The 13553-nt window shown below is 35.2% G+C and overlaps 1 protein-coding gene and 1 long non-coding RNA gene across 24 annotated transcripts in view; one reads left to right on the forward strand and one right to left on the reverse strand.

Moving 5' to 3' along the window:
- LOC141409906 (uncharacterized) overlaps window positions 1-4310 on the reverse strand; it is a 40589-nt gene extending 36279 nt beyond the window's left edge. The window contains exon 1 of the long non-coding RNA XR_012432737.1: window positions 4185-4310. This is a non-coding gene — a long non-coding RNA (uncharacterized lncRNA). The remainder of the gene's footprint in view (window positions 1-4184) is intronic.
- Window positions 1-13553, forward strand: part of MAGI2 (membrane associated guanylate kinase, WW and PDZ domain containing 2) — a 1469004-nt gene that overhangs the window by 502088 nt on the left and 953363 nt on the right. The window lies entirely within an intron of this gene.

Below are 13553 nucleotides of genomic sequence, written 5' to 3' on the forward strand. Positions count from 1 at the left end.
GGGCCTCCAGGTGGAACTGGCTTCACCCCATTCATTGACCAGTGAGTGGAGAAGCACTTCACCTTTTTTCCACTCTGACACACATGAACCGCATGTTCCCATGGGCAGATGCAATGTTAAACACAATCCCTGGTTAGCTAACTATAATTACTTTTTATGCATTTAATTTTATGCTTAAGAAAATTATCAAAATATCATGAGAATCTGGTATAATGTCTAAAAATAATTTTTACAATTTTCATTGAGTTATGATTGGCAAGAAATTACTCATAACTCTACAAATGACACCATGATGTTGAGGGTCCCTGTGCTGAAGAAGCATAACAAGAACTGTCACACACATCTGGGGAGTCTTAGAAACAGGCTACAGCATCAATGTGACACAAAGTTCACTGCTAAACCAAAGGCCTGTGTCATCTCACCCAATTTAGAAGACCTATCCCAAGATGTAAGCACTCCACGATGACTGAGGGCACAGACGCCTGCTACTATATTTTTTTTCTGGCATAGACAAAGGAGCAGAGTGGCTGATAACAAGACCCTCAGCTGCTGCAGGAGGGACTTCAGGTGGGAAGGGCAAAGGAAATGCACAGGAGCGCAGGGCTTCAAAGAAGATAACACACTGTGAACTGCTGGGGAAACAGCAGTGGCTTCTATTCCCCTGCCAGGTAAGCATAGCAACTGATTTAATTGGGTGACTTACTCAGAGAAAAGATATTCAAGAGAACAGGGATCTTAGAGGTATTGCCTTAATCAATGACACACAAGTAAAAGCTACAGCTCATGTACTAATTTTTGCATGTAGTGTGGGTAAGATTTCTTGGTAATTGTGGAACCTCTGAGTCACACAGAGAAATGAAGAGGGAGCAGCAGCAGCAGGCTGGAATTTAAAAACAAAGAGCAAGGTATGTACATGTTGAGAGGTAGCAACAGGGTTTCTAGGAATGCCAACTCTGGTGCCAGGCTGAGTGGGTTTGAATTCTGAGCATACCATTTACTGGCTGTGTGATCCTGAGTAAGTTACCTAACCTCTCTATGCTTTGGTTCTCTCTTCTGTAAAAAGGAGATTATAACTGAATTTATCTTATAGCTTCCTTATAAGGATTAGTTGAGTTTATAAAAAGCATTTCAAACAGGTTTTGGTCTATTATTGTTTTAGAAAGCTCAGCTCTTATTAAAACTGTCATTTTATGTATGTACTTACATATAGTAATTTTATCAGGTTGAATTATTAGTTTTATATTAGAAATGTATCAGTAATTGAGGCAAATTATACTTTAGTTTTAGAAGCTGAATTCAAACCAAAAACATTTTAGAAAACATGTATGCAATGAAATATGCTCCTTTACTTATAAGGAGCATTTAGGAGGGGTTCCTAAATCTTCTTTTTTTTTTTTTTTTTTGAAATGGAGTCTCACTGGAGTGCGGTGATGCAATCTCAGCTGACTGCAACTTCTGCCTCCTGAGTTCAAGCAATTCTCCTGTCTCAGTGTCACGAAGTAGCTGGGACTACAGGTGCCCACCACTATGCCCTACTAATTTTTGTATTTTTAGTAGAGTTGGGGTTTCACCATATTGGTCAGGCTGATCTCAAACTCCTAACCTCAGGTGATCCACCCACCTTGGCCCCCCAAAGTGCTCACAGGCGTGAGCCACTGCACCTAGCCCCTAAATCTTTAATAATAGCCATCAAAATGTTTCATTTGGCCCATCAATAAAGAAGCAGAAAATCCTGAGCTAGCAAAAACACATCTCATTTATTCATTTTAACCCCATGCCTTTGATATTTGATAGTAAATTGCTGTTTGTTTCATTCTTAAAGGAGTGTCCTCAAATCACTTGTTCGTTCCTGCCTTGGTATAATAAATAGTAGTCAATGGACTGAGGTATTACATAAAAAACGGGCATTATCTTCAGAACTTAGGGAATAGTAGCATATGCCCTGCTCTTTGTTTTCAAATATGACCGTGCTACAGTTGTTCCCTCTTCATCTCTGTGTGTGACACTGAAGTTACACTGTTACCAAAATGTCTTAGCCACACTACAAAGGAAAAACAGAAATTTAGAAAATTGAATGTAGAAAATAGTCAGAAATGAGCACTTCTTTTCTCAACTTAGAAAACAGAAGTAAAGATAAAATGAAAAGGATTTTTGTAATTATTTTCCCACAATAGCATTGTTCTCCAGACTGGAAGTTGACTTTCTAACCATTTCTCCATAAATGGTGGACCTTTTAGTATAGGTTCTATGAGATATGCACGCAAAGACTATAATACCCTTTTGGAAATCAGGCAGCATGGATGGGAAACATATTTCAGAGAATTGCCAGGAAATGGGTATTTTTAAAAATAAAATCTACATTTATTAACATAATGCAAATATGGTGAGACAAACTTACATAAATATTTCATTTTAATAAATTACACTGTGGAAAAAATTAATAGACGTCCTGGTTTCAGACATTGCAGAGTGCAACCTTCTCCAGGACTTCTTCCTCAACCTCCAGGGCAGGTTAGTGCCCCTCTTGCACTGGCCTTTGCTTCACAGACTTTTAAATACCTCATCACCTGTCCCTCTTGACCAGTAGTACTATATGTTTCTTACTGTAGGAACTGTGTCTTTTTAACTTTTTAAAAATTCATACAACTTAGCAGAGTGCACCACAAATAGCAAGGAGTTTATGATTGCTGAAAACAAAAAAAAAATCTCTGGGTAGTTTCTAGATATTATAAAGTGAACAAATACTGTGTTTTTATATTAAAATTATTGAGTAAAGACAATTTAACAAAAATCTTATTTTGAACTGTGAGACCTCAAAAAATTATTACTGAGGAAAAAAGAAAGAAAGGAAAGAAAAGAAAGAAAGAAAGAAAGGAAAGAAAGAAAGAAAGAGAGAGAGAGAAAGAAAGCAAGAAAGCAGGAAAGCAAGAAAGAAAAAGAAAGGAGGGAGGGAGAAAGGGAGGGAGGGAAGGAAGGAAGGAAGAAAAGAAGGAAGGAAGGAAGGAAGGAAAGCAATTTTGGTTGAGTATGAAAGTATGTACTACCCACATAAATGGGACACTTTGAACAATGAAATATAGATGTTTTTAATCAAAGAAGGGAGTCTTATTTTTTTCCAACTTCAGAAATTTGCCTTCATCCATTAATTTTTCTTTTTTGTAATATGTAGCTTTTTGCTAATTTTTAATATGCAAATAACTTACAAATATATGCTCAGCATTTGAGTACAGGCTGTGCTTTATTACATATTACATGCATGTATGTAATATGCTTACATGTTATTTATATATATACATATCTCCCATCATATATGTAAATATATACATATATCTCCTATCATATATGTATATTGCACACACATATAATCTACTATAGTTTTTTTAACTACAAAATAAAATTTGGAATGAATCAGGAATTATCTTGGACTATTTGTAATTTATTGAAATACTAAGTGTCATTATGAAATGCTCTCATTAAGTGATCCCTGTCTGAAGAGTGGCATAATAGTGAGACAATAAGGGGCTTAGTGTATTTTTTTTCCTTTTGAACAGAAGCTATTGCACATTTTTGCCGACAGGATTTCTTTATAGAGTCTCGTTTTCCTATTACAATATTATTTTTGTTATTAAGTGAAACACCTCATATCACACCACTGCTGAGCCAGATATAAAAGACTGTATTGTGTAAGGTTCATAAAAGGCACATCTATAACAACCAGGTCTCTTTTTTTATATTGATCCAAATTATGTTTAGTGCTGAATTATAAGTAAAACCTATGAGAATAAAATCGTTTTATGCTTTGAAACTTAGTCCTTTTTAAAAAACAGAATGATCACAACTACCATACTCCCTAATCTGTTAACATGCAGTAAAACAGCTCAATAGCACTTTTCAAGGAACTAAATTTTCAAATGTTATGCAGTATGCAGGGAAAAATTACTCTCTAGATCTTTGGCCAGAACTTTAAAAGTGAACATTAAGTGTAGGAACAGTCTAAATTAGGCGAAGGAGGCATCACCAAGCAATCCCAGGGCTTATTGTCGATCCACACTATTGTCAGACTAGAAACAACTGGCTGGACATATGTTATCAGAAGACTAATGTATTCTCTATAGCACAAGCAGTTAGGCTCAATTAGTGTATGACTTACCTTGTTTCATTTCACTATACCCTGACCTCCTTACCTGTGGCTATTTTTCCAGTGATTCTTTGGAGTTCCGAGTAGTTTCACAGACAGGAATACTATCTAAAATTCTTATCTTCTGAGGAAAAAAAATAAAAGAACATTTGTAATGTGGGAGTTCATAATTTTGAAAAGGAAGCATATTACAGAATCATGCCAAATGGATAAAAATTCATTGCTGAAAAGGGGTTCTCCATAAGAAGTAAACATTTGGCAGTGCTCTCCGGGGCTTACAGTGTCTGTAAGCTTGAGGAAAGACTGAATATTAAATGAGGAGGCATGTTATCCTGGGTTCTCTCTCTGTAATAGGATACATTTTAAGATGACAAAGGTGAACCTTAAACTGAAATGTAAATTCAATGTAAGAACTCTGGTGTCAAGTGAAAAAATGCATAGTATGTCTGATGATTTATTAACTACAGGAAGGGATTGTTCCATTTGAAAATTTCAAATGCAAATTTTAGATCTAGCATAGCCCCTCAACACTATGAGTCATTCTCAAACGTTTAAGTCATCATTCCTCTTTTTCACTTAAATACTTTCATGATTGTGTTTAAGGAGGAGGATGAAAAATGTAGCAAGTTAGAAACAGCCCAATTTCATCTGGTTCTTGGAACATCGTCTTTGTGTAGTGAGCACTGATTGCAAAATCAGCTTTAAAGAAAATTAAAATGATCGGCGATCTCAACTCTAGGAAACTGTCTGTAGAGCTGTTATTTTTAAAGCAGAATCGATATCTTACACCATTCAAGATACTAAGCAAAGACAGAGGAGAAAATCTTTGCTGTTACAAAGATTGATTTTTTTTCTTTTTATGTACTTTCATATTGATCAAAGAATTCACAATTCAAACTACTGGGTTATAATTTAAATATTACTAAATGAAGAATTTGGAAGGAAAATGTCATAATGTTATTATAAGTTATTTCCCCATTTATTGTTTTATTTTTATATACTCTCAAGCCATTTAACTCTATTTCATACACAGAGACACACACAAAACCACACACAGAAACTCTATTTCCATCATTATTGCAGAAACTATTCATTCTGGAGCAACACTTGATTTACACCTTGAAATAGGGAGGAAGTCAAACAAGGAAATCGTCTTTGTGGGTAAGTTTTTAACTGCCCTCTTGGGTTGCTGCTGCACGTTCACCACATGTGCATTCAGATGGATACCAGATGTCAAATGAGCATATCAGAAAGAAAATTGTTTTATGAGACAGCTCAGGTTTTGGGGAAGGTGGTGATGTTTTAGGTTAGAAGAAAGGTTCAGGAAGCATGTTAGGAGTGTCGATGTATTATACGAGGAATGTGTCAGATAATAACTGTCAGGCAACTCCAGAGGTTCTTCAAGCTGCAGAAATTACAAAGGCAGAAATGAGCATCCAGGCTCACAGATGGCTTCTTCTCCTTAGAGTACTTGCTGATTAACCATTTTTAACAAATATTTCACTTTAGTAGGTCCAATCAATAAGCATTCTAAAAACATGTGTTGCCAAATATGTGAATGGGCTATTCCAGAACACGATTAAGGGACCTTGCTACTCACACCCAGGTACAATGTTTCAATCCTTGGATGACCCCTTCCTATTACACATTTGATAATAAAGTAGAATTTTAAAATATCAGGATGTTTTGCAAACCACATAAGGAAACTTTACATTAAAATAGTTTTAGCTTCCAAACCCATCTAAAAGTCTGTATATGGTAACCATATGAATTTTCTGGGTAGCTGAAGGATTTGCCAAAAGCAATTTCATGAGTCTTTTCTTCATATTCACATATAAACCATAACTCCAGGTGTAAATGAATATCACCAGGTATAAAATATTTGTTTCAACTGCTTAGGCAATTATTTATGAAAAGAAAATAGGAACATATGTCTTATGGAAAGCTGAATGGGGCAGTTATTTTCAGCATGACTCACAGTAGGCTTGTATGAATGAATAAATGAATGAATGAATGAATGAATGAATGAATGAATGAAAAAATAGATGGATGAAAACAGTTTTTCTTGATGAGAGGACAATATAGACCCATCTAAAGAGACAGAAAAGAAAAGCAGTGCTCACCAAGAAAAACTGTTCCGTTTTAGCTAAATGTAAGTGTTTCTCCTAGTGTAATATGATGACCACCTGTATCAGAGTCACTTGGAAAATATACACAAATGGGAGAGTCAATGACCCCACCCTCAAACTTTTGTTCCAGAATCTCTGGAATTGTAAGCTGAGAAGTCTTAACTTTTAACCAGCTCCCCAGGTATTTTTTATACCTTTTAGTTTTTCAGAACCAAAGGGTCACACAATATTTTCAAGAGGGAGATAAATTTGGAAGGGTAGTTTGGAGCCAGATTTTAGAAATGTAAATGCCAGGCAATGAGATTTAGGTTTTATTCAGTGAGTAAGGGAGAGCCATTGAAAAACTTTAGCAGGAAGGGCACACAATTCAAAAGATACTTTGAGAAGTGTAAATTGCAGGCATGTGAAATGTTAGGGTATTAGAAGGGAAGAAATAGTCTAGTAGAATACAAGGCTGTAAGGTCCCTAATCGGTGTAGAGAATGTGATAACAGAATGGAGGTAATAGATTACAATGTATTTCAGAAGAATTCACAAGTAATTTTCTGAATATAAGAAATGACAAAGAGAAAGAGGTCAGAGGTGACTGTGAAATTTTAAGCCTACAGCCGGGCACGGTGGCTCAAGCCTGTAATCCCAGCACTTTGGGAGGCTGAGACGGGCGGATCACAAGGTCAGGAGATCGAGACCATCCTGGCTAACACGGTGAAACCCCGTCTCTACTAAAAAATACAAAAAACTAGCCGGGCGAGGTGGCGGGCGCCTGTGGTCCCAGCTACTCCGGAGGCTGAGGCAGGAGAATGGCGTAAACCCGGGAGGCGGAGCTTGCAGTGAGCTGAGATCCGGCCACTGCACTCCAGCCTGGGCGACAGAGCCAGACTCACTCTCAAAAAAAAAAAAAAAAAAAAAGAAATTTTAAGCCTACTTGATTAATGTCATGAATTAAAAGAAAATTTTTGGTTGGATGAAGAGATAAGGAGGAACGTTAAGTTTGGTGATATACATTTGAGTTTAAAGCAGGTTCTTATAAGTAAAAAATGGGCAACTGATATAGTTTCACTGTGTCCCCACCCAAATCTCATCTTGACTTGCAGTTCCTATAATCCCCAGGTGTCATGGGAGGGACCTGGTGGAAAGTGATTGGATCTCATGATAGTGCGTGAGTTTTCACAAGATCTGATGGTTTTAGAAGTGTCTGGCATTTCCCCTGCTGGCGCTTCTCCTTTCTGCCACCTCATGAAGAAAGATGTATTTGCTTCCCCTTCCACCATGATTGTAAGTCTCCTGAGACCTCCCCAGCCATGCAGAACTGTGAGTCAATTGAAACTCTTTTCTTAATCAATTACCCAGTCTCAGGTGTTTCTTCATAGCAGCATTAGAACAGATTAATACAGCAACTGAGTCAAAAGCTAACATCAGACAGGTGTGGCAGCTCAGGCCTGTAATCCTAGCACTTTGGAAGGCTAAGGTGGTGGACCACTTAAGGTTGGGAGTTCAAGACCAGCCTGACCAACATGGTGAAACTCCATCCCTACTAAAAATACAAAAAAATAGCGAGGCATGGTGGTGCCCACCTGTAATCCCAGCCACTTGGGAGGCTGAGGCAGGAGAATTGCTTGAACCTGGGAGGTGGGAGGTACAGTGAGCTGAGATCGCACCACTGCACTCCAGCCTGGGTGACAGAGGAAGATTAAAAAAAAAAAAAAAAGCTAACATCAAGGTGGGAGAGACAAAGACTCAGTGGCAAGCATTTTATTCTAAGAACAGAGGACAATGTTAACTTTATACTGTCACTCACATTATATCCACTTGTATTTATTCACAGATTTTTCCTTGTTCTAAAATTTTAATAAGAACTTTTCCCTGTACCCCCAAAATTCCTTGCCTTTTACACAGCTACTTTTCCCATTTTGGAATTTAGCAAATGTTGTTTTTAATTTACATAAGCAAATCATTATATCTACAAATGAATAGTCCTTATCTTTTCTCATAAAGACTACTGTGTTTTAGTATTATCATTATAGTATATTGAAATCCCAGCTGAAGAAACTAACTTTTACTGAAGGTGGAATTGAATATTGAAAAATATAGGCATTTACAAGAGAAAGAAAAGGGAGGAGATTATTCCATGGTGAGAAACCAGCATATGGAAATGTATGAACACATGCTTTCAGAATAAAGCAGCACTAAAAATGTGTAAGGTTCATGGCAATCTGACTTTGCTGAGAGTTTTCAAAGAACATTGGTGTCTTAATGTTTTTTAAAGTCTTAAATTAATAAATATGGATATTAACTTGCATTTTTTAAAACAATAATCTGAATATATGTTACAGCAATGTAAGTTAGTTCAGTTAGATGAAATATACAAGAATTACACTCAGAAAATTTTTGCAATCAAAGGAATCATTTAGATAGGGATATGTGTTAGCATGGGTCTTCCAAGCAACACACATCAAAATGAAGTTAAACATACAACAAATGTATTAGGTGAATCAACAGTAAGATAAGATGAGCAGCCAGCTGGAGAAGACCAGGTGAATCATCAGCCTGAAATGCATGTCTAACCCCAAGTGAAGAAGGGAGGAAAAGAAAGGGGAGACAGGGGAGGAGACGAGACAGGAGGGCAAAGTAGGAGTAGAAGAGTCTTAGACTACAGATGAGTTCCAAGGAAAGTTTGGCAGGACTGTTGAGGAACCTCTCAGCCAGAGTTGCCTGTCAATGGAGGCCAATATCTCCCAGAAATAAGCCTGGTTTAATATTCCAAGATGTGCTCAGGCATTGGCTAGGAGAAGCCCAAGGGGAGCATGGCCTTATGCAAATGCCAACATGGATTTCCAAGTGGTTCAATTACCCTCCCTGTAGTTGGGGATGTGAGAGATCCACCTCCGTGGCTGTCACCAGAGAGAAACTCGTGTTTATTTCTGGATGGTTGTATTTCAAACAATCTGTGCAACAATGAAATGAAATTAGATTAGCTCTAACATTTGGTAACTATTTTTCAATAATTTGGGTATGTCATTATACAATATAAAAACTTTGATAATAAACTTTTTGTCTATAGAAACTAGGTAAATATAGAATGACAAATTCTATACTCCTCTTCAATTTGAACTTCAATGTAGAAACTTATTTTAGTCTCCAATTTCAAGCATGCTTTTGTTATATGCAACCCTTCTTATCAATGGCCATTGTGCTAGATATCACTCTGGTTTTGTTATTTATACTTTCACTTGTCTTTAATCTAATAGTTACTGTGGGTAAAGCAGAGTAGGCCAAGACTTGTTACCAGATGAAGAGTTCCATTGATCAGGTATTAATTGTATCATTGCCAGTGTTTTGGTTTGTAATTTCAAATACAAAATGAAACAGCAAGCAATAATAAGCATAATAACACTCTATTATGCTCTAGGCATCAGGCATTATGCCATCACAGGACTTTTCTAAGTAACTGTAAAGCAAATAATTTAAAAGACTGTTTGTTACAGACACAAATCCTTCTATTTTTCCACATTTCATAATAATTCTGCAATTGAATATATACAGAATGATGTTTTCACAATATAATTAAGGCTTTATTTTTCCCTGATTTCACAATGTTCATATAGGTGTTCCCTATGGCCACTATAATTTTAAAATATTGAAGTTTTTTATACATTTTCTGAACTTTCTTTGTGACTGATTGCTATAATCAAAATGTTTGAGGGAAACTTTTTCTCTTTAGAATTCAGTATACAATTTAGGAGCATGTATCTGTTTTTCCATTCAGATTATTATAGGATAAAAATGAGAAGCTGGGGTACTTACGGAAAGCACACATCAAAATATATATAATAAACTATCAAAGTGATATGTTCATATTGAGCAAATTAACATTTTTAAAGATTTCAAAACTATCCTTCATGTTTCATGCTTATAAGTTATTTAGAAAAATAAGGAAAATTTTGATTTAAGTTCTACATTTACTATTTGTAGAACGTTTAACAAGTTTTCTATTATTGATTCTGATGTAAAAATAATAACTCATTAGTTTGAGAATACTTCTGCCCAATGTTATTCTATAAAATGAGTCTCCACTAGGAAATGCATCACTTAACATTGTATCAAAAAATACTTTTAACCGTCTACAAGATGTTACTACTTAAAGTCAAACCCATTATTTCCTACCAGCCAACAGTGACAGTTCCAGTGAACCAAAGCAGTCTCAGGGAAGGGCAAAATACCTTTCATATCAGAGTATAAAAATTCACATGAAAATGAATAGTCTGAAAAGCTATCTGAAAAGCTGGGACTCAAGTCAGTCCTTCTAATCATATGCTGCAAAGTAAAATTGTGTTTGTTTTCTTTGAGGAAAAGAAAAAGAAGTAGAAACAAAAGTTACATTAAAATAATCGTATATAGTTCTGTTTTTAAGAAATACTATTCAGTGTATAAATGTCAAATGAAGTGACTCAGATTTTCAAAATATGTAAATAACATATATTTAATTTTCAAGGCAGTATGGCAGAGGACAGTGAGCCCAAATATCATGAACATTTGGTTTAGTACCTAAATGGTCTGGCCTGTCAGTGAAATATGAGCTAGAATAATCCTATCTTTGAAGTCCCATTTTAACTTAACTTCTGGTTATTCTATATTTCTATCAAATGCACATTGTCACTCACAGCTTTAGGGTTCCTATTCAGAAAAGATCTAAGGAAAGTTTATTTGAATATCATCATTGGTGACAAATTTATATAATTCTTAGATAAATGCAATTTTAGGAAATGGCCAAAAGTCATTTAGAGCTAATACTGATCAGCAAGTTGACTTTTAAAAGGAACAAATGTTACTATTATTTTGATTTTAAAAATAATGTGTGTTCAAAAGGTTTATTTTATCCCATTCTAGCAACTGACCCTGAAATCAATTTTATAATTCATGTGTATTGGTTTCATCTCCAAGGATAATAGCTTAAAACAGTCAAGTGCTATTTAATAATATAAACTCTACTTTGTTAAAAATGAATCTCATGAATTCATATCATAACTAATATCTATGTCTAAATTCAACCTGTAGACATACACCATGATTACAGAGCTGAGAAGGTCCATGTTATACTGAATATGTAAATACCTAAACATATTTTCATCTGGGATAACATTTCATCAGAAATTATATCATCCACTGTAACTTTCAAGTAGCTTGTTAATATGAATGCACTTCTTCTTTTCCTTTGTTTCAATCTCAAGAGTTCAATCAAACTGCAAGAAGTTATGTTTTTAGGGTATGGTTTATCTTATCAATCACAGCAATCAGTAAGTATCTACTTAGTACACGGAGGAAAATGTGTCACGTCTTCGGATGAGGTGAGGGGAGGAGGGAGTTTGAGGAATGGAGGAGTTACCAAACACAGGTTTTACACATGATACCTGTTCTCAAAGTGAATGCTCCATCCTTATTACATTTTTTGTTTTGTTTTGTTTTTACTAAACCAAGAAAAGAGTTAGTTATTGTCCATGGTTTGAATATATATTTTGGAAGCATTTGAAAGTCTTTTATAAGTAATAAACATGATTCAGGCCAGAATTTTTCTTTTATCAAAAACATAGTCCATGCAAGATTATTTTAGCTACTGAGTAGGTGATTTCCGTGGTTAATTATAAAATTCATTTGTCTCTTCGAATATGATAGCTAGGAAAATCCAGACAATGTATTTTCACCTAGATGGATTTTTAGAATTCTACTTCAATCAATAAAGATAAGAGGCAAGAACAAATTCCCTTGGGCGATGGAATTTACTTCAATACATAAAAAAAAATTTTAACTGAAGACCCAATATAAAAAGATGAACTACAAGTCAAATATTTTGTTTTGTTTCAAAGGCATTCTAACACTATAAAACTGACATGTGGAATTTTGAAACAAGCCTCTTATTGGTTCCATTTTTCAGGGAATAAACATTACCCAAAAGAAATACTTGATACCCACCTCTACGGTGCGTGAAAAGCAATTATCTGCCAGAAAGACAAATTTAGGTTGCATGACTACAATTTCAATACACTTAGAAACATTCAATTTTTTCTCTTGTCAAAGCCAGGTGCTTTCTATATGAGGTAACATCCAATCATAATATTATAATTCAGATACTTATTTTTAATGGTGAGCTATGTTTTAGACCTTGCAATTATTCATTTCTTCTTGCAATGTACTAATAAGAGATCAACTGTTTACCATATGATAGGTTTAAGTGCCAAATCTAATTTTCTTTTGTATGTGATAAGCAAATTATTACATTGGTTGATGTAATGATAATCATATTAATTATCTAGGAAAAAAGAAGTACATTTAGTTGCTTTACATGATTACTTAAAGCCTGAAGACCGAAGTCTGTATTCTAAAAACCAAAGGCTGACTTAAAATTCTATAATATTTTAAATATGCTAACTAGCAATTATATTAAACAACTTTCTTTCAAATAATCACACAACAATTGAAAATATTTCTAAAGCAATGGTCCTCAAATGATATGATTATCCCATTTTTTCAGGTTTCTTTGATTATGCTAATTACAAATATTTTAATATCATCATCTTTAAGACACCAGACACTAAGATGCTGAGTAACAATAAACTCATGCTGAAAACGATTGTTCTGATAACATGATAAGTGCTGGGAATGCACAAAATGTCATGGAAATGCAGAAGCAGGACTACCTCTGGGCTGTTCTGGGACAGATGAGGAAGATCCTGAAGATGAAGTCAAATTTAACCTGGGATTTTGAGGATGTAGAGTTTATTAAGTGAGTCAAGGAGTAGTTATTCTGTGTGAAGCACACAGTATGTGCAAAGATGTGATGTAGAGGTTTGTAAGAAACAGAGACTCTTCTGAGGATCAGAACTGGCAAAGCAGCAGAGAAAGCTAAGGATGTGAAATTTCACAGAATGAGGCAAAAAAAAAAAAATTTGCTAGAGTTAGATCACAAAGGGCCTTGTTTGCTTTATTAATGACTACAGGTAGATTTTAAAAATAAATGCCAAGAAATCTATTGTACAGCAAGGTGACTGTGGTTGATGCTATATTGTATTCTTGAAAATGTAAAGAGTGGATGTTATTTGTTCTTACCACCTAACTCTGTTAGGTAATGCATTTATTAATTAGCCAGATTTAAGTATTCCACAATGTATATGTGCTTCAAAATATTATTTTGTACATGATAAGAAAAAACACACAATGTTATCTATGTAAAAATAAAGAGGGCCGGGCGTGGTAGCTCACACCTGTAATCCCAGCACTTTGTGAGGCCAAGTT

The sequence above is a fragment of the Macaca fascicularis genome, chromosome 3 (genome assembly GCF_037993035.2).
Source record: "Macaca fascicularis isolate 582-1 chromosome 3, T2T-MFA8v1.1".
Taxonomy (NCBI): domain Eukaryota; kingdom Metazoa; phylum Chordata; class Mammalia; order Primates; family Cercopithecidae; genus Macaca; species Macaca fascicularis.